Raw genomic sequence first — 25,092 nt, forward strand, 5'->3', positions numbered from 1 at the left:
AGCAGATGCTCTTGTGCCACTGCTCTGGCCCCAATGTGCAAATTTTCCCCCAAAAAACAAAATTAAAATAGAGCCTCAGGTTGGACAAGGGAGGAAAAATATGGAGCTGAAGTTCCCTGCTCACCCTGTTACTACTTGACTGTATTTTTAAAATTGCATTTGGATTGTGTTTATAAATACTATAAAACTGGGTGTAATAAGAAAGACTTGTGGGGCCGGGTAGGTGGCGCTGGAGGTAAGGTGTCTGCCTTGCAAGCGCTAGCCAAGGAAGGACCGCGGTTCGATCCCCCGGTGTCCCATATGGTCCCCCCAAGCCAGGGGCGATTTCTGAGCACATAGCCAGGAGTAACCCCTGAGCGTCAAACGGGTGTGGCCCAAAAACCAAAAAAAAAAAAAAAAAAAAAAAAAAGAAAGACTTGTTTGGCACTAAGAGTGACAATGAGCTCGAAAGTTTAGGGGACCATATAGTTCAGACCTGCCCTGTAATGAGTCTCTACTTTATATTGATAGATAACAAGAAATTTTACTTGCTATGCCCATTTATTTAGACCTATCTGAGCATTTTCTAAACTGGGACAATATCAAATTTACCCTTTTTTATTGTTCAAATGACATTTAAATAAGTTGAACAAATTGTAAAATATGGTGTTAGTTTTCTTCTTCCTCTTCTTTCTTAATTACTGGGGTACCATCTAGCTTTTTCAATCTGGGCACTCTCTTTGAGGCCTTTTCAATCTAGTTTCTCTCAGCAGAATGTTTTTCTTCCAAGGGATTGCCTAAAAACACCAGATCTTCCAAGCATGGCAATTTAGCCAACTTTACAAATTCAGCCTAGTCTTTCATCAGGTTATTAGAGATGTAGAGAATTTTTAATTTCTTCATTATATGAATCCCTTTCAACTTCTCAATAAAGTTGTAGGAGATCCACAGTTCTTCTAAAGTATCTCCTACAACTTCCAGTCCATTTAAGTTCTTTATGTTGCTTCTTCCTAAAGACAATATCCTCAAGTTTTTACAAAGAGGGTTCTGCCCTGAAAGCAGGTTGTTACTATTGCAAATTTACCCTTTTAAGAGGGATTTCTTGATACCTTATCTTGCATGGTTTCATAACAACCTTGGATGAAACTAGGAAAAGGGAGATGTTAGGGTAATTACAGTTTTATAAAGAAATCTGGACTCAGAACAGCTATATAGTTTGTGAGTAGGAAGGACTCTCTCCTACCTTGTTGTTGGCAGTTCCACCCCTTGTAATGTCTTGTTTTCATAATGCTTCAAAAAGGCATTGTCCCTCAGAAAAGAGCATGCAGACATGAATGTTTGGGGACACCAATTACTTTCTCTCTAGGGAAGAAGTTGCAGCTAAATTCAGCAGGGCTTGGTGATGACAGTGGCCTATCAGGAGGGCTAGATTTTGTTCCTATTTTAGAATCAGACCATAGAATTTGGGTCTTGAAGATTTCCTCACTTGCCAAAGTGAGGAAAATAAGACTTTTAATTCTGCATCCAATTCCAAGGTATAAGTATTTCCCCACATTACAAATTTCCCAGACACTAGATGGGTGTCCTACAGTTCAACTCAGTTCTGACAGTGCACACCTGGACATATTTTCAGGTTCTTCCCGCCAACAAATCAGTCAGTCAGACTTGTAATTTGAAGCCAAACCCAAGTCTAGAACAGGCCCTGAATGAATTTCAAGAGGGGCAGGTAGAGCTGGAGTGACAGTACAGTGGGTAGGGCATTTGCCTTGCATGTGGCTGACCCAGGTTTGATCCTTAGCATCCCCGAGCACAGACAGGATTGACTCTGGAGTGCAGAGCCAGGAGTAACCCCTGAGCACTGCTGAGTGTGCCCCCCAAATCAAAAACAAAACAAAAATAAACAACAAAGGGGGCAGGGAGCACAGTGATTGGCTCAGCCCACAGAGGTCCCAGCAATAGAAGGAGACAGCTTGAATTCTGTAAAGTCTGGTGGAGCGAGCGTCTCTTCTACCTTCCACCTGTTTTGCCTTTATGTCCCAGAACTCTGTGGAACAGCTGTAATACTCTTTATCTAAGAGTGACTTTGAGTTTTGGTGAAGATGGAAAGTGGTCACTATTTAGAAATAATTGCCTGAAATTGAAAAACTGGTCCTAAAATTTAAGTGGAATTTTTGTTTGTTTTATTTGTTTTGGGGGTCACACCCGGCAGTGTTCAGGGCTCATTACTGGCTCTAGACATAGAAATCGCTCCTGGCAGGCACGGGGGACCATATGGGATGCTGAGATTGGAACCAGGTCCGTCCTGGGTTGGCCACGTGCAAGGCAAATGCCCTACTCCAACCCTCAAGTGGATTTTTATTGTTATGGAGATATCTGTGTTGGGGGTGTTTATTTCCTTACTCAACTGATAAAATTGGTTCTATATGAAGTCTCCCAGGAAGTCATCCTACAACAAGGTGAATGGGCTTATCACCTCTCACCTCTGGTACACATTTGTTTCAGTCACATTGAGGACTTAGTCTCGCTCACTGCCTGTGGACACTATCCTTGTCCAAATTGGTGCAGACATGGAACTCAAAATCATTCTTCTCTTTCCTCTAACCTCTCCCAAGCTTCAGACAAAGGATATTCTTTCCTGGGAAATAAATTTAGGGCTGGGTCCACTAAGATCAAAGCTTAGGAAAATTCAATAGAAGAAAACAAACTGCACTGTTGCAGTTACACCATTGTTTCTACATGAGTTTAGTCAAACTGAATCCTTTAAATTGCCTTTTCCCTTTTTGAGCTGGCTGAAGAATCTGTTTTATTAAGCTCTGCCAGGGCCATTGTTTGTAGGACGCTGGGTTCCCAGGGTGGGTGTTTAATAAATGAGCTAGATAAAAAGCAGGGAGGACAATCATGAGTCCGGAAGCAGCCACTCAAATATCTAAGAACTTTCTCAAAAGTTCGAGGAATAAGAAGTGTTCTCTAAGTAGACTTTAAAAAGTCATTTTCTTCTGAATTTAGTACTTTCTCATGTAAATTTTTTTCTTACTGTTAAATTGGTATAAAGATTAGATTTTAGTATGACATGTTGACATTGTTTTAGTATTCCATGCAATATGTATGTATATACAAATACATATACGTATATTTACTTCTGACTACTTGTTTCTCTGAGACATCCTTTGTAGACTACCTAGTGGTCTTGAAGAGAAAAAGCTTCAGAATCTCAAATCATAAAGAATACTAGGGGTTTTCTCTGTCTAAGAAACATATCTATGCATTTTCAGTGGTTCAATTTTCTTGCAAGAAGAGTAAAATGATCATTTCTCAAATTCTTCAAAGCTCTGATTACTTTGTTTTTGTTTTGGAGTCACATATGATTTACTCTGTACTCAGGGTTCTCTCTTGGTGGTACTCAAAGGTCTATATGTGAGGCTGGGAATAGAACCACTATGTGCTTATTTGGTAAGCATCTTATTTTCCATATTATTTCTCTACCTCTGAAAAGTTTCAGACAGGAAACTTTGAGGCAGTACAAATAGGGAATATTGACCGGTTATGTCTGGCTTCTGGAAGTCAAACATTTTTTGTTTTTGTTTTCGGGCCATGCCCAGCAGCTCTCAGGGGTTAATCCTGGCTCTGCACTCAGAAATCACTCCTGGAAGGCTCAGGGACCATATGGGATGCCTGGAATTAAACCAAGTCTGCCCTGGGTTGGCTGCATGCAAGGTAAATGCCCTACTTCTGTGCTATCACTCTGGCCCTGGAAGTCAAACTTTGATTTTGGAAGGTACAAGCAAGAGATTGGGCAATATCCTCTCTGAGAAAAGATAGAAAATGTCTTTCTAAAAAAAAAAAAAGATAGTCACATGAATCAGTTCACTCTAAGTTGATATGTCAGATGGTTAAATACATTTATCAGAACTTCCTTCAAAAGGTCCTGATAGATTTCAGCTGTTTTCCCACCCCTTCTTCCCTTCATCTTAGTATGGAGCAGAAGAGGTTGAAGAGGAATGGCTGGGAGGAAGTAAAGTACTTTCACCATTGCCAATGTCAGTAGAACCAGAAGTGAAAGTAATAGCTGAGGAGGCTATAACTCATCTATCTAAAAGTGGGAACAAAATCTGACAGACAAAAATTATATGGGGTCACAGAGAATAAGAAAACTTCACTCAAAGTGTTCATTACCACATGTGAAAAGAAATTAATTTCTCTGAAGTTGCTTGGGAAGCTGTTGGTATGTCAAATAGCTAGCTGCTTCATTTCATTGATGCTCCCCATATTTTCACCAGTGGGCCATGTGAAACTAAGTTTTGGATGTTCTTTTAAAAGGAAGTAAAAGAGCAGTAGGTTGGAGAGATAATACAGGGGTTAGGTGCTTGCCTGGCACGTAACTGACTCCAGTTCAGTCCCCAGCACTGAATGTGGTCCCCTAAGTATCACCTAAATATCTTATCTCACAGAGAGATACGAAGAAGCCCTGAACACTCCCCCCCACCCACACACACACACAGAAGGAAAGAAGAGTTACTGAACCTAGGTAAAAAACCTGAAATTTAAAAAAGGCTTTTGTTTATATAACAAACCAAACACTGAAAGAATCATTTAAATCAAGTTAAGACTTGACTTGCTTTTTTTCGTGTCTTTCTGTCTTCATGTCTTCATGGCTGCAGTTGGGGGAAATTGAGGGTCAGTCACATGGCCATGTTCTCCTCTTATCTTTGCTTCTCTGAGTGTCCAGGGCCAAATAGATTTTTCTATAGTCCACCATGTTTTTCTGCATGAATCCATTCCTCTCCCTTCCCACACATTGTGTTCCAGTCACAGAGATCTATTGACCATTCTCTAGACTTGGCATTTATTTTGCCCCCTTTCATGCCTTTGCACATTTATGCTGCTAGAATGCCTCCCTCATTTTTCTCTTCTGGCTAATCCTCTCCTTACTCTTCAAACCTCTTCTCACTCACTGTATGAACATTAGCACTGAAGTCTCAGTCACTTTATAATCTCTTTGCAAGTAGCAATTACCCTTAAAATTTCATATCTACATAAGCAGACTCACCTTTCCCCTGTCCTGGAGGTACAAATTGAAGGTACAGAAATTTAGGACCTGTATTTTCTGTAAACCTGAATTTCAGCAGCGCCCAACACTGAAATTTTGTTTTTTTAATTAATGAATGAATGATTGATAATCAACCTTGCCATACCAAAAGCTAGAGAAGTACCAGTGCTATTACAACTCCTGCAGAAAACCTATATTAATTCTCTCTCATTATGCTCAGATGCTTGAGGGAATTTGTGAGAGTACCCTGAAACCAACCCAAATTGTTAATATGATATATTCAGAATTTACTCCTCATTTTCAGCTGTGGCAGTTCTTTCTTTCTCAATCTCTCATTTCCCCTTCACAGCTGCACCATCAAGTGAAAGCCATGATTTACATTAGAGGAAACAGACTGAAATTTCATACAGGTCAAGGGCAGGTCATGGCCTAAATTTTGGACCAAAGTTGGCTGAAGGTTTAAGGTGATGCTCCTGACCTGTGTATTGTACTACCTTATAATTACCCTCCATAACCTGAAATCAAGTGTGGACAGAGATGGTAGAGGAAGAGAGGGCTGGACAGGGCAGGAGTGGCTCTGCCTGGAATGACCATTTACTTTATCTGTAGATATAGAATGAGATTCTAAATGGGGTCAGGTCTTTAGGCCTGAAATGATGCTGGATGTACAGTTTTCTATTTTTCTTTCTTTCTTTCTTTCTTTCTTTCTTTCTTTCTTTCTTCTTTCTTTCTTTCTTTCTTTCTTCTTTCTTTCTTTCTTTCTTCTTTCTTTCTTTCTTTCTTTCTCTTTCTTCTTTCTTCTTTCTTTTCTTTCTTTCTTTCTTTCTTTCTTTCCTTATCTTTCTTTTCTTTCTTCTTCTTTCTTTCTTTCTTTCTTAACTCTTTCCTTTCATTATCTTTCCTTTCTTCTTTCTTCATTCTCTTTTATTCCTTCCTTCCTTACCTTCCTCCTTTCTCCTTCCTTCCTTCCTTCCTTCCTTTCTCTTTCTTCTTTCTTCTTCTTTCTTTCTTTCCTTTCTTTCTTTTCTTTACGTTCTTTCTTTCCTTTCTTATCTTTCTTTCTTTCTTCTTTCTTTCTTCTTTCTTTCTTTCTTTCTTTCTTTTCTTTCTTTTCTTCTCTTGTCTTTCTTTCGTTTCTTTCCTTTCTTTTCTTTCTTTCTCTTCTTCTTTCAACACCTTGATTACAAACATGATTGTGGTTGGGGTTCTGTCACGTAAAGACACCCCCATCACCAGTGCGGCATTCCCGATCACCAATGTCCCAATTCTCCCTCCTCCCCACCTCACCCCTGCCTGTACTCTACACAGGCTTACTATTTCTCTCATACATTCTCATTGTTAGGATAGTTCTCAATGTAGTTATTTCTCTAACTAAGCTCATCACTCTTTGTGGTGAGCTTCATGAGGTGGGCTGGAACTTCCAGCCCTCCTCTCTTTTGTCTTTAAAAATTATTGCAAAAATTTCTTTCATTTTTCTTAAAACCGATAGATGAATGAGACCATTCTGCATCTCTCTCTCTCTGACTTATTTTACTCAGCATAATAGATTCCATGTACATCCAAGTATAGAAAAATTTCATGACTTCATCTTTTCTGATGGCTGCATAATATTCCATTGTGTATATGTACCACAGTTTCTTTAGCCATTCATCCGTTGAGGGGCATCTTGCTTGTTTCCTGAGTCTTGCTATAATAAATAGTGCTGCGATGAATATAGGTGTAAGGAAGGGATTTTTGTATTGTATTTTTGTGTTCCTAGGGTATATTCCTAGGAGTGGTATAGCTGGATCATATGGGAGCTCAATTTTCCAGTTTTGGAGGAATCTCCATATCGTTTTCCATAAAGGTTGGACTAGACGGCATTCCTACCAGCAGTGAATAAGAGTTCCTTTCTCTCTGCATCCCCGCCAACACTGCTTGTTCTCATTCTTTGTGATGTGTGCCAATCTCTGTGGGGTAAAATGGTACATCATAATTGTTTTGATTTGCATCTCCCTGATGATTAGTGATGTGGAGCATTTTTCATGTGCCTTTTGCCATTTGTATTTCTTTCTTTATCAAAATTGTCCATTTCTTCTCCCCATTTCTTAATGGGATTAGATTTTTTTTTTGTAAAGTTCTATCAGTGCTTTGTATATTTTGAATATTAGCCCCTTATCTGATGGGTTTTGGGTGAATAGCTTCTCCCACTCAGTGGGTGGCTCTTGTGTCCTGGGCACTATGTCCTTTGAGGTGCAGAAGCTTCTCAGTCTAAATATATTCCCATCTGTTAATCTCTGCTTTCACTTGTTTGGAGAGTGCCGTTTCCTTTCTTGAAGATGCCTTTAGTCTCAACGTCATGGAGTGTTTTACTTACGTGTTGTCTTTGTTTTTCTTTCAACAAACTGGCTCTGCTCAGGTATTTTTTCCTGGGGTTCTAAACTCTGAGATCAATTCCCGATGGTGGTTGGGGCTTACACATAGATGCCTCAGTTCCATGGAATTATCTCTCTAGCTAGGTTCTCTATCTGCAAATCACACATAGTCAGGAGCAGCCACACACTCACAATCTCTCTCTCTCATCTCCCCTCTCTCTCTCTCTCTCATCTCTCCTCATCCTCCTCTCTCTCTCTCTCTCTCTCACACACACACACACACACACACACACACGCACACACACACACACCACCAAAGCTATATAGAAACATCAACTATTCATCCTAATGACAACTTTTTTTTTTTTTTTTTTGGTTTTTGGGTAACATGTGGTGGCGCTCAGGGGTTATTCCTGGCTCTGTGCTCAGAAATAGCTCCTGGCAGGCACGGAGGACCATATGGGGATGCTGGGATTCAAAGCACCATCTGTTCTGATCAGCTGCATGCAAGGCAAACACCCTACCACTGTACTATCTCTCCGGCCCTAATGACAACTACTTAAGACCAGGCAATAGAGACTCTAAAGTTTTTCAGTTAGTGTCAGGGGGAAAGTTCTCATGGGGGCCCTGGTACGATGCAGCATAGTCATTCAGACTCTGAAACAACACCTGGGGCAACTAACCATAGGGATCAAATGCTAGACTGGGTACCCGTTGTTATATTTGCTCAGAGTTCTGGACAAGAATTTGGGGTGGGAGGGCAGAGGCTTTCAGTTGTACTTTGCTAGTACCAGACAATGGTCAAAGCCTGGGATTTGTCTGTGTTTTGAAAACCCTAGAGGGCTTGTTTGCTCCAGACCAAAGAGCTGCCAAGAGTGTCCCCCAAAATGCTTGAGAACAACGGGGTAATACACACAAACTGAACTCTTTAACCACTGGCTCCACTCCTAAACAAAATGAGAAATGAAGTGTTGGGGTAAGCGCGCGCTCGCGTGTGTGTGCATGCATCTGTTTATGTCTAAGATTGATCACAAGAATTTCCCAGTTTTAGATAAGAAAATTCAGTTTGTGCCATTTAAAGTTATGGCAAATGAATATAGTAAATTTAATTTAGAAAAAATTTTATTTTTAAATAGTAGACTTAATGGGCTTTAAAATCTTAGTATATTAAATTTTTAAAAGAGCTAACAATTTTTTAAGAAATAATAAGAAGGGATGGAACACTGATAGGGATCTTGCCTTGCACATGACTGACCCAGTATTCTGATTCATCCATTCAATCCCCAGCATCCCATATGGTTCCAGGGATTGACCCAAGAACAAGCAATCAAAACAAAACAAAACAAAAACAAAACCAGAAAAAGGGCTGAGTTATAAAACAATGGGTAGGGCACTTGCCTTGCATTTTTATCCCCAGCACCTTCTATGGTCCTCCAAATTCCCCCAGGAGTGATAACTTAGTGCAGAGCCAGAGTATAGCTAGGTATAGTGAAAGAAAAAAAGGAAGGAAGGAAGGAAGAGAAGGAAGGAAGGAAGGAAGGAAGGAAGGAAGGAGGAAGGAAGGAAGGAAGGAAGGAAGGAAGGAAGGAAGGAAGGAAGGAAGGAAGGAAGGAAGGAAGGAAGGAAGGGGAATGGAAGGAAGGAAGAGAAGAAAGAAAAGAACGAAAGAAAGAAAGAAAGAAAGAAAGAAAGGAGAAGAAAGAAAGGAAGGAAGGAAGAGAAAGAAGAAGAAAGAAAGAGGAAAGAAAGAAGAAAGAAAGAAAGAAAGAAGAAAGAAAGAAAGAAAGAAAGAAAGAAAGAAAGAAGAAGAAAGAAAGAAGAAAGAAAGAAAGAAAGAAAAGAAAGAAAGAAAAAGAAAGAAAAAAGAAATAAGCAAATTGTTTTTCTTGTTTTCATTTTTGTTATCCTTCATGCAGAGTTGTTCTTGAATCCTTTTCAAAGACGACAAGTTTGATGCTTAAATTGCTTAAGTCATTTGTTCAAGATTACATTACTGTTAACTAAATTAAGTCTTTCAGACACTAAGATCTGTTTGTTTATTTTTCTGAATTTTTCATTGTGGAACAATTTATTGTAACTCATATTAATGAGGAAAAATTTCTTAATGTTTCTAGGTCATATATATTTTAACCTTTTCTTTTTCAAAGACTGCTCCATTTTAGAATTCTAGCCTGCAAACAGAAACCCCTGCCAGAAGAGTGGGAAGCCACAGAGACAAGAGGCCTCAGACAGTTAGAAAGAGGCCTCAGACAGTTAGCTCGAATTAAGATAAGCAAGTTCTGCTCTCACAGCTCCCAAGGACAGCAAGCCTGGGAGATAAAGACTTGGGCATGTGGGATCAAGACCCGTTTATACTTACTATTATGTTATAGCTGCCACTTTAAGTTTTAAGTTTAATAGGATATATGTATATCAATAAGTTAAGTTAGTTGTTAAGTACTCTTATATTATTACTAATTATTATAAGCCTAGAGTGATTTCAGCAGTACAAACCAGAGGGGCTTCTCAGTGCCAGAAAGCCCAACTCCCATGCTTCTGAGGCTGATGTATGTGCCACTCTGTGCAAAGGAATCTAACAATTAGTTACATTTGAACCTTGAGTTTTTGTGATCCCCTTTCTTCTCTGTAACAAGGCCAGGTTGTTCCCATCCTGGCTCACTGTGATAAGCTGACACCTGCAATATGTAACACTGAGGTTGATAAATTTTAATGATCATCTCTTTGTTCATTGAATATGTTTGTTTCTTCTGGCTAAGTTATGATGTAAAAATGCACAAACTGTGCCTGTGCCTGTGCCTGTAAGAAATGATGACACTGTTCCTTTAAGAAATGATCTATATAAACCTTGCTCAAACAAAGCTTGAGGTCTTTACTTTGGGATCTGTCCCAGGGCACTGACCCTGGATCCAGAATAAAATCTTACCTGTGCACTTGCATGGTCTCTAAGTCAATCCTTGGAACTCTTGGGGCGCCCTGAGGATGGGGATTTTTCACAGACCCTAACAATATAATGTCCCAGGCCAGCTCAGTTTTCAATATTAAGATATGTAATAAACTGTTTTCCCAATATTTTAGGTTTTTATAGAAAAATTCAACTGGTTGTTGTTATATAATTTTTGATCTAGGATTTAGAGGCTGGGTTATGTTTATGGTTCTTCAGGGCTTTTCCTATTTTTCTCATTGATTTAAAAAAATGATGTCATTTGACCTTACCCATTTCATATGACTGGATAAACTCATTGTTTTGTTTACTTTCTATGTGGTAGGATTTGGGGGAGGCGTGGTGGTATGAGGGATCAAACTTAGGGACTCACACATGCTAGGCAAAGACTTCCTCTATTTCTTACAACCCTGGCTTCTGTTAGATTACAATTTTTTTCCCCAAAACAAAGATCATCCTAGGTTCCTTTGTATCTATTTGTTTACAATGTGGTTTTACTCAGAGATTGTCTTACATGTAAACCTTGGAGGGACTGGCTCAGGATAGCCTGAGCTACCTGTCCTTATTCCCCCCCCCCCCCGTGGGTGGTCTCTGTACTCAATGGAAATGATAGTACTGGTAGAATGCTCCCTCTTGGCAGTAGAAGATTGACAGACTACCTGTGTTTTACCCTCAGCCTACTTTGGATTATTTCACGTGTTATCCTGCTTTGGACCCATTGACCCAGGGTTGGAAATAAGGTGCATTGGTGATTTTATTACACTCATAGATTTTTTATTTTACAACTGGTAACCAGGGACACAAGTACCCAAGAAGACCCCCAATGATGGTGAGTGACTTGATCCTCTGGTGGATAATTACCATGATGATCCCCTCAAGCTGGATTGAATGTGCTATGCCTTTCATTGAAACATCTATGCACATTACCCCTGTTCAGGTGCCAGGTGAAGCAGAAGCCTCATGCCCCAAGACCAGAGCATTGGAAAGGTGTGGGTCTGGAAGCAAATGCTGACTTAGGAAATAATTCACACTTGGTTAAAGGGATAAAACTGGTTCAGGAACTCCACACACAAGCCTTCTACTCCCACGAAGCAGATAGCTCAGTAAAAGAAAACAGAAGCTGCAAAAGAGACCTTTTTTTTGAGATCTGGGGTCTTTATTTGGAAGCACCAGATCACACTCTTTGGTGGAGAACTAGGTATTGGTTTAAGGCACCAATTCAAAAGGTGCTTCATTCAAAGGTGTTCCTGACCAATGTGTAACAAGCATATACTGAATAGTGTGAAACCCAGTGATTTTATAGGTTCCTTTTTATTCTTAAGATCATAGTCCATGTACTTTGTTTTGAATTTAGCTAAAGTATTTGGGGTTTGGAAATGGTTATGGCACTATTGGAATTACTCGTGAATTTGAATATAAAGTTCATACTTCATATAAATTAATGAAAATAAAACCAAACACCATTGGGTACAACGGACTTTTCAGCAAAACAAAACAAAAACTAGACACCAGCAACCAACCAAAGACTCTTTTCAGGACATTTCTTATAAACTCATTTGTGTTTAATTCCTGAAAATCTGCCAACTGTCCACGAGAACATAGAAAAACTGCAACAAAATTGTTATAGATGGGAAGTTCTGTGCTTAATGATATTTTTCACAAATCAGTCCTGTTTTAAAGAGATTTGCATGATTAAACCAAGAATGCTCCCTGGCAATGTTCTATATTCTTTTCAAAATGAAAAATCTGGGCATAGGATAGGAAAAGAATTTGCCCTAAGTCAGGAACTAAGTAGTTTTTTGACTCCACTGATGCCACTTGGTTCATTTATTCATTTATTGGCTACCAAATTGTAACTAATTGATCGATGTGATTCTACGCCCTGGGAGCACAGCAGTGAACAAACCTACTTTGAATCTCTGTGTCCTAGGAGCTTGTGTGTCAGTTGGGAATGACTCCCAAATGTAAATTCTGTGTTTAGCAAAACATCAATATCTTCTATCTCTCAGGGCTGAAAGATTGAACACCCCTAAAGTAGTAATCTATAATATGTCTGTGCAAGGGTATTCATAATTTTTCTTTGTTTTAGTAAATTGATTTTAGCCTGTGAATTCCAGAGTAATAAACATTGAGGTCTCTCTGGTTTTACTTCATGTGAATATGAGTGAGAAAGTGTTTGAGAAATATTGGTTTTCAAGATTACAAAATTATTGTCCCTTGTTAACGAAGATTATTTTTTAGTCTGATGAAATAAAAACTGTTGGATAAAAATCAGAGGGCCAGAAGGACACTGGGAAAAGAAGGCCTGAAATCAAGCTCTCAATTTCAAGGCCTGTAGATCAATCCTGTGCAATCTCCTGGGGGCTTTTTTCGGCATAGGTGCTGAACATGTTTGAGCTGCTCTAGCGAAGGGTGGGGCCTGTGAGAGAAGCTCTCTCTAAGCATCAGCAGACCTCCAGCCTGCAGGTTCTGCTCTTAAAGCTTACTGTAGTCATGGCAACCCTAGGCTCCCAAGGGCAGAAATTCCTCTTTCCCAATTCTCAAAGAACTAGTTCATTAAAGTGCTTGCCAAATGTAGAATGGGTAAGTGAAATCACCCAAAGACCAAAAGATGGGTAGTTTCTGGTCTCAGTAACTGAAGCCAAGTGTTCTAGATTAGAACTTCTTGAATGTTTTCCTCTTGTGACAGTTTCCCAAGTTTACTCAGGAGATCCAAGGGCCCTCCCAGTTATTTTTAGTCAACTGGGATAGCATTTTTAATGTCAGGGTACAAGAATATAGTAATACTTAGGCTGTAAGATCACCTAGACTGCTCCAGTGGTGGTCAGGGGGTCTTGCAACTGCAACTGACAAATGTCCTTGGGACCATGCATTGTAGGGATTGATTAAACCAGGGTTAGACACGTCCAAGGCATGTACCTTAACCTGGGCATTATCTTTCCAGACCATAGTCCTTCTCCCAAGAAATGCAACAAATGGGTGAAAGCTGCCAGAAGTACCCCCAGTTCATTATGTAGCTGATTTTGAATTAATTTTTGGTTGTTACAGGATCTGAGAATCTTTAAGGTTGACATTTACGACCCCCTCATTCAATTATATAACCCCATGTGGAATTGCATCCCACAGTTTAAGAAATGAGACTCTAGATTGTTGGTTTTCATGTGCTTTTGTATCAAATGAGAAGATAGTTTTTCTCAAACTCAAGGAATACTGCAGTGGGTCTTGTCATTGCTAATAGAGGTAATGACTGCCACTTCACATAGCCTCACAGCCAGCTCTCTGGAAAACTCTAAGGGACATCAGATGACTTCAACAGCTTGGTGAGAAGGCTGAAGATTGCTCATAAAGAGAGAGGTTTTATTATTGCTTTCATCACCATAATTTTTATTGGTCACAGGATATTCCAGGTTTACAAAGTACTTTACATGCCTAATTTTCTGTTAACTTGTAATAGTTCTATTATTTGATCCTTTAATTTTCCTTCACAAGAAAAACAAAAAAGGTTCATTAACCTTTGAGCACTAGCTCAAGCTAACAAGTGCTGAGACATCTGCATGTACACACACATATGCAGGAGTCAATATCATGCAGTGAGATCATCTTTTCCCCCTTTAACTTAGTTTGCAGTGGGAGGTGTATCCCCCAGGGAAAACTGAACTCTGGCAAAGCTCCCTGACAGAAACAAAACCCTTCCTGCCAGGCTGCTCCTTCAGTCTGCTTAAATTCTAACAATAAAACTCCACAAGATGGGTGGTTTTGAAGCCACAAACGTATTTTTCTGGAAACTGGAAGTTTGAGGTCATGGTGTTAACTTGGTGAGGTCTGCAGGAGCATCTTCAGGTTGCAGATGGCTTTTACTGTCCTTACAAAGTGGGAGAAGCAACAAGTGCTGTGATGTTCTTAGAGGACACTGAACCCAGTCAGGAAAGCTCCATTTTCTTTACCAAGCTTCTCCCAATGACCCCACCTTCAAATAGCACCCTCTCTGGGTGCTGGATTTTCTATAGATTAATTTGGGCACCTTATGTATTCATACCATAAGCCCAGGTGTGAGAAAAAGGAAAAATTTACGCAAAGGAAGGGAAGAATAAAGAAGGGATCAAAATTCTAAAATTCTTAGTGGCTTCTCCAACACTAAGGAGGGACATTAATGAGGGGCATTTATGAGCAGTAGATAAGAATCCAAAGATTCACAGACAGAAGATGTTGAAACTTCCAGAAACCTTTGTGACCTTTCTACACTCACTAACAATGTTTTTCCATTAAAAAAAGACAATTTCACTCAAATCATCAGTTCAAAGGTTATAACTATGTCAATTCAGATAAGGGAAACTCATAAAGGCAATTTATATTCTTGATTTTGAAGTTGCCTTGCTTCTTTAAAGACCAACAAAACTACCCATGTATGGACATTATAACCCACAAACGTTATAACCCAGAGCGCATCTACTGGAAGGGAACAGGATGAGCTGAGGACCACTTTGAGAAATAGACTCTGTGTTACATACATTAAACAGGTTCTTTAGAGCCTAAAATTTTATTTAAAAATAAAAGCTCCTCTCTATATAGAGATTGCTCTGTGCAATAATTCTCACACACCCCCCACACACACACTTGCATTAACATTTATAAAATAGCCTCTGCTGGTGGGATAGTATTGCCCAAAGAATTTGTTCTACTGCTTTACAAAACCAAATCAAACCAAACAAATTCAAAAAGCCCACTATAAAAAGAACTGATGTTCATATTAATATTCAATATGTCCCAAGATTGGACACCTTGGGAAAGAGTTCTCAATATACTCAGAAGGCTGATGGCACTATGTTTGTAGGTGTAGGCCCTTTGCTGCACACTGGTCACCTTCCTATTCATAATATATGCATCTAGTTGCACCCAAAGGCCTTCCAGGTTTGCTTTTCTAACAGAAATCCATATGTACCTATTATCTGTTTTTTTTTTCTGATGCTATGTCAGACAATTGCTAGTGCTGCCTTTCTATTCTTTGTCCTATTAATCTGAGCACAAGCCCAGTCAATCTCTACAGGCCTCTCTTGACCTGTTGAGGAAATCTGAGCACTTGCCTTCTCATTTCACAGACTAAGAAACAAAGCTCAGAACCTTTCATCACCATAATTTTTATTGGTCACAGGATATTCCAGGTTTACAAAGCACTTTACATGCCTAAGATCTTTAACATCTGAACCAGGTACTAGCTACTTTTTTTGGTCTAAATCAGAAGCTAGCTATCATGTCTTCTTGGTCTTGGTATCTTGCTATTCCTTCAATGTTTGACTTGCACTTCAGCCAATTTTTTTAGGAAGTGAGATCAAGAGACAAAGGGAGGTCTGTCCTGAAGAGTCTGTGGTCTTTGTATTAAGGATAGTAAGAAGCAACTGGGTGTTCATCTCAAAGGAGAAGAGTCTCCGGATGCTAAGAATGAGACACTTTCCATCTTCCCACCTTCCTACCTTCCCACCTTCCCATCCTCTACTGAATGTAATCAACATAAATCCAGGATTCACTCAAATAAACCCACCGGAAAACAAGATCCAAGTGAGGGAGCCAAAATAACCTTCACAAGTGCCTCCTTATCCCTCCCAAGAGACGAATGGCAGGGCGGCCTCCAGTGACAACTGCAGGATTCACAGCTGGGCCTTTTGCCCCCCATCTGAGCTCGGCCTGGGATGAATAACACAAGCAGAGAACAACGAGGCTATTTCTTGAGAGTCATTTGTCAAGTTGACATTCCTGCCTAGAGTTATTTAGGGCTTTCTAAAGACACTTCTTCCCCTCCCTGCTACAGGAAGCACCTGCACGGCTGTTGAGTGTGGTTTTGCTCAATGGCACTTTGATATCCCTTAAGGACATCAATTACTCTTCTGTGCTTGGCAAGCATGCATGGACTTTAGCCAATACAAGGAGAGAAGCATTTAGAGAAGAGGAGGAGGAGGAGGAAGAGGATGGTTAGTTCCTCCAGTACTTGAAACCAGACACTACTGGGGAGTAGGTGAGTGTCCTCTAGATAAGGTCAGAGTCCTTCACTAGCTAGACTTGTAACCTAACTGCAAGACTCCTATAAGGCCAAATATCCCTCCTGGAGCAGTATTATGCTCTTTGCTTTTGACTAAGAGAAAAAACAGGTCCATCAGTTGAGCATGACTGAAGCAAAACTCATTTTCTTTTTCAGGTAAATGATTGAAAGGGAAAAAGAAACAGGAATGGAATCAGAAGCCCAAACATAAATAATTAGAAGACTTGATAAGTGGATCTTTGAAAACAGTTAAGGGAATTAGAGTTGTTGAACCTAGGGAAAGCTAGGATGAAGTGAGAAACAGCCTTGTTTATAGGGAGAGTAATTGTGCAAAGATTAGCAATAATTTCCACTAAAAATATGCTGGAGGTGAGAGCTGCTTTATTTGCTGCCCAAGAATTTTATTCAGTGTGTCCTGGACTAGCTGCATTATGCTTTGTTCTTCTTTGTCTCTCCTTTGTTGGAGATTTACATGGATGAAAATGATATCCTCCCAGCTGGAATGGTTTAGGAAAAGTTGCAGGCACATGTGTCTCTTCCTATAGGTCACACTACCCAACAGACCTGCTTGAATTTGTTTGTCAATGCCTCTTTGACATCCAATCCATGTTGTGTATTGAGTTTCCGCATATCTTCATTAAAGTCATCTACAGTCCTGCTCAAAAAACATTGATTCCTCCATTTTTGTTTATTCCACAAATACTGGCACCCTATTTATTGTTGGACACTTTTACACACCTGGTACTGTGGTTAGCTTTCTGAAACTATGTGGTACAAGATACATCTGGGGATTAAGGAGGAGCCTCAGTCTTTGTATCCCTGTTCTGGAACTTTCCAAGGCTTTTTATCCTTTAGTTTTTAACATTTCTTTCTGAGGCATGTCACTAGAAAATTCTCTTTTCTACTAACTTAATTTGTTCCCCAAGCAAGTCTTCTCTGAGCTTCTCCTCTCTTCTCTTCTCTTCTCTTCTCTTCTCTTCTCTTCTCTTCTCTTCTCTTCTCTTCTCTTCTCTTCTCTTCTCTTCTCTTCTCTTCTCTTCTCTTCTCTTCTCTTCTCTTCTCTTCTCCTCTCTTCTCTCTTCTCTCTTCTCTCTCTTCTCTCTTCTCCTCTCTCTCCTTCTCTCCTTCTCCTCTCCTCTCCTCTCTCTCCTCTCCTCTCCCTCTCCTCTCTCTCCTCTCCTCTCCCTTCCTCTTCTCTTCTCTTCTCTTCTCTTCTCTTCTCTTCTCTTCTCTTCTCTTCTCTTCTCTTCTCTTCTCTTCTCTTCTCTTCTCTTCTCTTCTCTTCTCTTCTCTTCCTCCTCTCCTCTCCTCTTCTCTCCTCTCTTCTCCTCTCCTCTCCTCTCATCTCTCCCCTCCTCTCCTCCCCTCCCCTCTCCTCTCCCCCTCTCCCTCTCCTCTCCTCTCCCTCTCCTCTCCTCTCCTCTCCTCTCCTGTCCTCTCCTCCTCTCCTCTCTTCTCTTCTCTCTCTTCTCCTCTCCTCTCTCTCATCTCTCCCCTCCTCTCCTCCCCTCCCCACTCCTCTCCCTCTCCTCCTCCTCCTCTCTCTCCTCTCTCTCTCCTCATCCTCTCCTCCCTCTCCTCCCCTCCTCTCCTCCCCTCCCCTCTCCTCTCCTCTCCTCTCCTCTCCTCTCCTCTCTCCTCTCTCCTCTCCTCTCCTCTCTCCTCTCTTCTCTTCTCCTCTCTTCTCCTCTCCTCTCTTCTCATCTCTCCCCTCCTCTCCTCCCCTCCCCTCTCCTCTCCTCTCTCCTCTCCTCTCCTCTCCTCTCCTCTCCTCTCCTCTCCTCTCCTCTCCTCTCCTCTCCTCTCCTCTCCTCTCCTCTCCTCTCCTCTCCCCTCCTCTTCTTGTCCTACTTGTTTTGATTTTGCTTTTCAAAACTGTGCAGGCTAGTCTCCATTAAATAGACAGCTGTGGTCTCTGGGGTCTAAGATGGCTCAGGCACTGTAGGCTGCACAATGCTTACTTGGCATTAAATATTTTCTGATGGGGTACACAGCTGTTGTGCCTACTCCAAACACACTTTATTTCTCACAGTGAATGAACTGGGCAGAAACTTGACCTCAGTAATTTCTCTCCCTATTGAAAACTTTGCCACGTGGGCTTGAAAGGGCACTTGGATGCAGGCTAGTGCTTCTAGAGTCTGATTTCTCAGAGGGGGTGATATTTCCCCACTACAGTGGGGTGGGGAATGTATTGCACTAGAACTTTAGGGCACTGGTAGACTCAGGTGCAATTGGGATTTGTTTTGTTGTTCACATAAAGAAGCTAAATTTCAGAGAAGGGAGAGAGAACTAAGTGATATTTAAATAAATAAATAAATCTAACAAAATAAATAAATAATACATCAATAATAAAAGTAAACAGAATAAATCTGGGAAACGTCTAGAAAAATTTACACCATTACGAAGAGGGAAAGATAATAGATGTCTGAATTTAAAGGAAGAAAGGAGGGAACTGCTTAATAAAACAATGTCATTTTGGGCCCGGAGAGATAGCACAGCAGTGTTTGCCTTGCAAGCCGCCGATCCAGGACCAAAGGTTGGTTCAAAGCCCGGTGTCCCATATGGTCCCCCGTGCCTGCCAGGAGCTATTTCTGAGCAGACAGCCAGGAGTAACCCCTGAGCACCACTGGGTGTGCCCCCCCCCCCAAAAAAAAAAAAACCAATGTCATTTTACAGACGTGGTAACTAAAGAAACTAATTTACTCAAAGCCACAAAATAAGATAGAAGTTCATCTACTATCCTTGTTAACTAAGTATCCTTTCTCAAAATAGTCAAACAATCGGAATATAAAATAATTAAAAAATTTGGAGCAAAGCAATAAAAGAACATGTAGGGCTCTTGCCTTGCACAAAGGCCAACCTAGAATGATCCCTGGTAGCCCAGGTGGTCTTACAAGCACAGCCAGAAGTGATCATTGAACACAGAGCTGGGAGTAAGCCTTGAGCAATGCTGGTGTGGCCCCAAACAAAAAGGAAACAAAAAAGAGTCAAAACCTATATACACACATAAAGGTTTCATATTGTGGATAATAAATAAATACAAATTTAGTGACTTTGACAGCAGATTTTATTATATGGCAGTCCAAAATCACTTACTTATACACTGTAGCCCTACAATGTACCAAATCATTCTACTACTATCCACTGAACCCTTCCTGTCCATTTCCTCTATTCCTCTTAAGTAACCTCCATTGTGTGGTCAGACTTCAAGGATTTACTTTTACTGGACACTGCATACTACTTTGCCTTTCTTTTATATATCAGGTGGTATTTTTCTTATCTCTCTGTATCATTTATATGAAGTTCTAAGTGTCAGAAGTCTGACATAGGTCTAAGGGAGTTAGAATTCCATGTTACTAGAGTTTCCTTTCTTTCTAAAGGCTCCAGTGGAGGCTATATATTTTTTTGCTTTTCTATTTTCTAGAGGCTGCTTCTATTCTTTGGCATATGTCCCCTTCCTCCTCCTTTTATATCTGCAATGGTATGTTGAGTCCTTGTCACTGTCTATGGCCGCCTCATTCTAACTCCTCCTTCTTTGACTTTTAATATGCTTATGATAGAATCCCACCTGGATAGTTTTTCTAATTTTAAGGAGAGATTAATTGTAAACTTAATTTCTCTTTGTCTTGTTGTAATGTATTAATTCATTCTAGGGATTAGGTCGTGTGAATATTTGTATATATACAAGGGGGCTCATTCATTATTCTGCCCTCAACAGTAAGGGAGTAAAACCAGAAAGCAAAGACCAACCATCTGTTTTATTTTCTTGATTTCTTTAATCTCTATGATTAAAAAAAGTTCATTTTAAGATGTTCGATATTTTTGATTTCAACCGTGGGCATCTCTTTTGACACGTGATTTGATTAATATGCTTAAGATGCAAAAGAAAGGAACAAAAGTACTCAAATTTCCAGAAAAGGAGGTTTACAACTATTAGCTCTATTAGCTATCATGGGTTAAGGACCAATGAAGACTATTCTAGTTTCTAATAGTTTGAGAATTTTTAGGATTCAAGAGTGTAGGCTGATTTGTCAGAGGTAGGAGCACCCTTGTCTGCTCTTAATTGCTTGCCAGTCTATAATTCCTTTGACCACACTTCTGTGTAAAGCTTGATCAGAGATAAAAAATCATCTAGATTGTTACCTCTCCCCAAACTTCCTGCTTATCCCACCTGAATGATCAGACCCGCCCACACAGATGGGTGGGGGCATCTTGAAGAGAGGATAATAGAGCTGGCTGGGGGGGAGAGGAGAGGGCAGAGAGGAGACACAGCTAGGATGGATGGAGAGCAGCAGGAAAGAAGCTGCTTAGCTTAGAAGCCATGTGGAGAAATCACATGACGGTTAGGGCCTTGAAATAAAAGCTGGATTTCTCCTGAAACTTCATCTGACTCCGTGAATTTCTCTGCTCTACAGACCCTCTGGCCAAAGTGGCTAATGGCACCAGGCCGAGCCAAGAAAGGCCTCATCCTCCACCCTACGACTCTATATTTTATAATTAAACAGCACTAGATAATCTTGGATTTTCTCCAATGCCTTGAGCTTATAATTTTCTGTGGACCCCAAATTTTACTTTTAGTTCTTGGTACTGAAAAGAAAATCAGTTGAAACATCTTTTCTGATCTTTTATTTTCCAGAATAGTAGGATGCTAACTGCTGTTAGCTTCAGAGAGAGTTAGAGACCCCCTAGGCCACATATAGTGTTTACCACTCATTTTTGGAACATGATCTGTCAGTAGAACCAGTAACTTCATAGAGGTCTTTTTTCCTCAGATGCAGTAGCAGCTATTGCTTAATCTGCCTAACATCTCTTTCCTCTACTTATTATAAACCTTGGGCTTCTGCACACATATGGCACAAGGTTCAAAACATACATACTTCACAAGCTTAATCACATTGAATGATTCAAAGATATAATCCCTTGAGTATTATTATTATTATAGTTCAAATTTCCATCTGTTCTTTTTAGAGCTGTGAGGTGGTGAGCTTTGCCTATGTCTCCAACTTTACCTCATAGAAAAAGCTAGTTTAAGAGAGATAGGGTGAGTGAGTGTGTTTGGGAAGGATGAGAGAGACAGAGAAATAAAGAGAGAGAATGAGCATTTTAGGTCTCCTAATTCTAGCAGATTCCTCGATTCAAAATTCAATCATCCTTTTATAGGATTACATGAACAAATAATTTCCCCTTTAAAGCTTATGATATGTTACTTCCATTTTAAACTAACTAGTCCTGAATAATTTAGGCACTCTATCATTTGTTCTATTTTCTAGAGAAGTGGTCCTCAAACTACAACCCATGCGCCACATATTGTATTTTGTTTATTCACTTCAAATAAGATATATGCAGTGTGCATAGGAATTTGTTCATAGTTTTTGTTTTTACTATAGTCCAGCCTCCAATAGTCTGAAGAGGCTCTATAAAGATCAGAAACTATTAGTCTTAGAGTCCCTTCTTTCCATAGCTAAAGGAAAAAATATGGAGAAAGCTTGGGAAATGTAGGTGAAAAAAATTAAGTTACTTTTTATATGGGAAGTCTAGTTAGATGACACCAATTGTTGAATCATGGGGTTTTATCACTTTGCTCCTTTTTTGGATTTCACCTAAACTTGGTTAAAATAAATTATGGCCTCAAATTGAAATTGATTCACACTAACCTTGAGGTTCTAAAATGAGTACTTTACTATTTTGTGGACATGGTGCTGCTTATTTGAGCAGTTACTGGATGTGGCCAAAAAACAAACAAACAAAAAGTGGACAGGAAAGAAAGAGAGAGAGAGAGAGAGAGAGAGAGAGAGAGAGAGAGAGAGAGAGAGAGAGAGAGAGAGAGAGAGACTGTGTATGTGTGTAAGAGAGACAGACAGAAGAATGAAAGAAAAAAGAAAGAAAGAAAGAAGAAAGAAAAAGAAAGAAAGAAAGAAAGAAGAAAGAAAGAAGAAAAATAAAGAAGAGAAGAGAAGAAAGAAGTACAGTGGCAAACAAATTTTTGAAAATTATTGTATCTCTAATGAAGTCATTAAGACACGTGCAGAAGGTTTAGTAAGCTCCTGTAGCTAGAAAGAGAAACAGAGACAGAGAAAGAAAACTCCATTAACAAAATGGTGATTGAATGTCTCCTCTGTATGGAGATGTGCTAGTTTCAACTTGTCAGTCTAAAACAACTCGCAGAAACCTTATTTGTGAACAACAGATGCTGAGAGTCAGGTGTGTCTACTGTAACATAAAAACACACCCAGGTATAAATGGTAAGCAGAAAAGTCAATGTACAATTGTTTGGAAAAGCTGTTAAAAAGGATGAAAGGGAACATATTTAAATGGAAAGTTAGTTAAAACACAGGGAAACAAAAATTTTAAATTTAAATTTTTAAAGCCTGTCTCCAGAGAGACGGTGACAGATATCTTCCTGACAGGGTGGCCATGAGGAATAGTTCAGACTATTTGTGGCTGCTTCATAAACTTGATTACAGGCCTACTCTCTGCTCATCACATCTGCTTTGCAAAAATACTCTAGGGAAGTCAGGTTTTCCCTTTGGACTCATAAACATAATCTGTCTAAGACAATTGCATTTTCCCCTGACAGAGTTAGCTTTTCACTTTTGTTTTGTGAAGAAATAGGTCTCTTTCTTCTGAATTTATATTAGTATTATGTTTTTATATCTGACAAAAATATGCATATATATTTATCATCTTGTGTTTGGGTGGGTAAACAGTTGAACAAAGCATATACCTACCATTTTGTCTAAACTCTTTAAACATGTCCAGATTTGGAGAGAGTATTTCTTTATGGCACTTTCAGAAAGTCAGAACAGCTCTGAGATCAGAAACCAACTGAACTTTTGACTTTCCCATCCAGCTTATATATTGTTGTGGGCATATTTTTATCTTCCACATGGGAAAATGGGGAGCCATTCTTAGGATCTATCTTGCTCACAGAGTCTTTCCCCTTCAGCAGACTCGTGCGAACACTCACAAACTTGAAAACACCCCAGGAAACCAACCACACCATTGTGAAAGGACTAATCGCCACAGACCACTTGGTTTTCCTTCCTGAACTGCGTCAAGGCCCAAAGCCCTGTGGTTCCCACATAGTTTTTGTCAACTTCCCAAAGAGCCTCTCAGGAGTCTAGGCAGTCTGTCTCAGCAGGAGTGCTTATGTAAGTGGTGGTGAGGTGAGCTGGCAATAAACAAACATTTTTTTTAGCCCTTGTTTTTTCTCTGTAGCTTTGACAATTTTTTTTCTTCCCACCCCCTGGACCTGCTACTGGGCCCCTGCAGCAGGATAGCAAATTCTTAGCTTTGATTTGCTTTGAACTGCATTTTTCAGTTTCTAAGGTCAGGACAAAGTGAACCAAAGCAGTCCAAAAAAATAGAATTACTGAGAACAGGCACATACAGATGGGCTTCTCTGAAAAGAGATTTGAGGTTGTCTTACAGAAAGCTTATTCATGAATCTATGTTTTGGATAATGAGGGTAAATCACAGGGTACCTTCAGAGCTATGGATGGGAAAATCATAAAAGGTAGGGACTAACATGGCTATGGAAAAGTGATTACAGTGGTGTCTTGTTTTTCAAGGCAAAGTCAGGCTCATCATATGAGCAAAATACCTGAATATCAGAACAAAGGACTCAATATTCTAAAAATTTTTTTCCCTTAGACCATTTCTTCCTTGAAAAATCAATGGATGCTATGAAAATCATAGTATGAAATCATAGTAATGCTTTATAGAATCATCAAAATCTGGAAATAACTAAAGAGATCAAGCACAGATAATTAAAAAATAAGGTATATGTACACAATGGTCTATTACTAATCAATAAGATGAAATAATGCAGTTTGCCACTACATGGGTAACACTAGAAAGAATCATGCTGCATGAAGTTGGTTGGTGTGAGGAAAGGAACAGATATAAAATGATATCTTAAATGTGGAATATAAAGAATCACAGTAAAAGAATAATAAATGATTAATGGCAGTAGACCCTGAAAGTCAGCCTACAGGACTGAGTTTGCCAAAGTAGGTGGGGTGGAAGGTGACCTTGAGACATTGGTGGAGGGATAATGATACTGTGGTGAATGTGGAGTTGAAATAGTGTATACCTAAAACTGTCATTAATGATATTATAAATAATGAAGCCTAAATAAAATGAGAATAAAAGAACTCAAGAGAGACAATTTACTATAGTAGTCTCAAAAACACAGTACCTCTACTTTCAGTCAGAGGAGTTAGTGGAAACCCAGCAGTTTCTCCCACCCAAATCGACAGTTCCTAGGGGTATCTTTTGGGAATGATCAGACAAACAATACAAGATCCTAGTGTGACTCTAGGGAGCCAACTCTGTTGTTCTGTGTGGTTGACAGGGTGTTGATACCTGGCATCATTTACTTGCTTGAAACAGTCATTTCTCTCATTTCCTGGGAAGTCCTCATCAGAAATGCAATGGAACTCTAAGTTTTTCAGCAGTTGCCAACTACTCAGGGGGTGCCTCCTCTGCTTATTTTCCTATATCACTGAATAAAAATTTATTTCAGAATTAATTTCCAATTGTTTGTGCTAGTTTGGGTGGTGGTAGGGATGGGAAGTATTTACAGAGCTTTTTTTTTTTTTTAATTTGCCTTGAGTCTTAGGTCTCTTGAGAGAAAATTTCCTGCCTGCAGCCCAGATTTATCACCACATGTTTGAGAAAATCACTGAAAATAGTTGGACTATAGTTTTACTAAACTCACCTCTGCATCATTGTTGTC

Source organism: Suncus etruscus, chromosome 8 (assembly GCF_024139225.1).
Source record: "Suncus etruscus isolate mSunEtr1 chromosome 8, mSunEtr1.pri.cur, whole genome shotgun sequence".
Lineage (NCBI taxonomy): Eukaryota > Metazoa > Chordata > Mammalia > Eulipotyphla > Soricidae > Suncus > Suncus etruscus.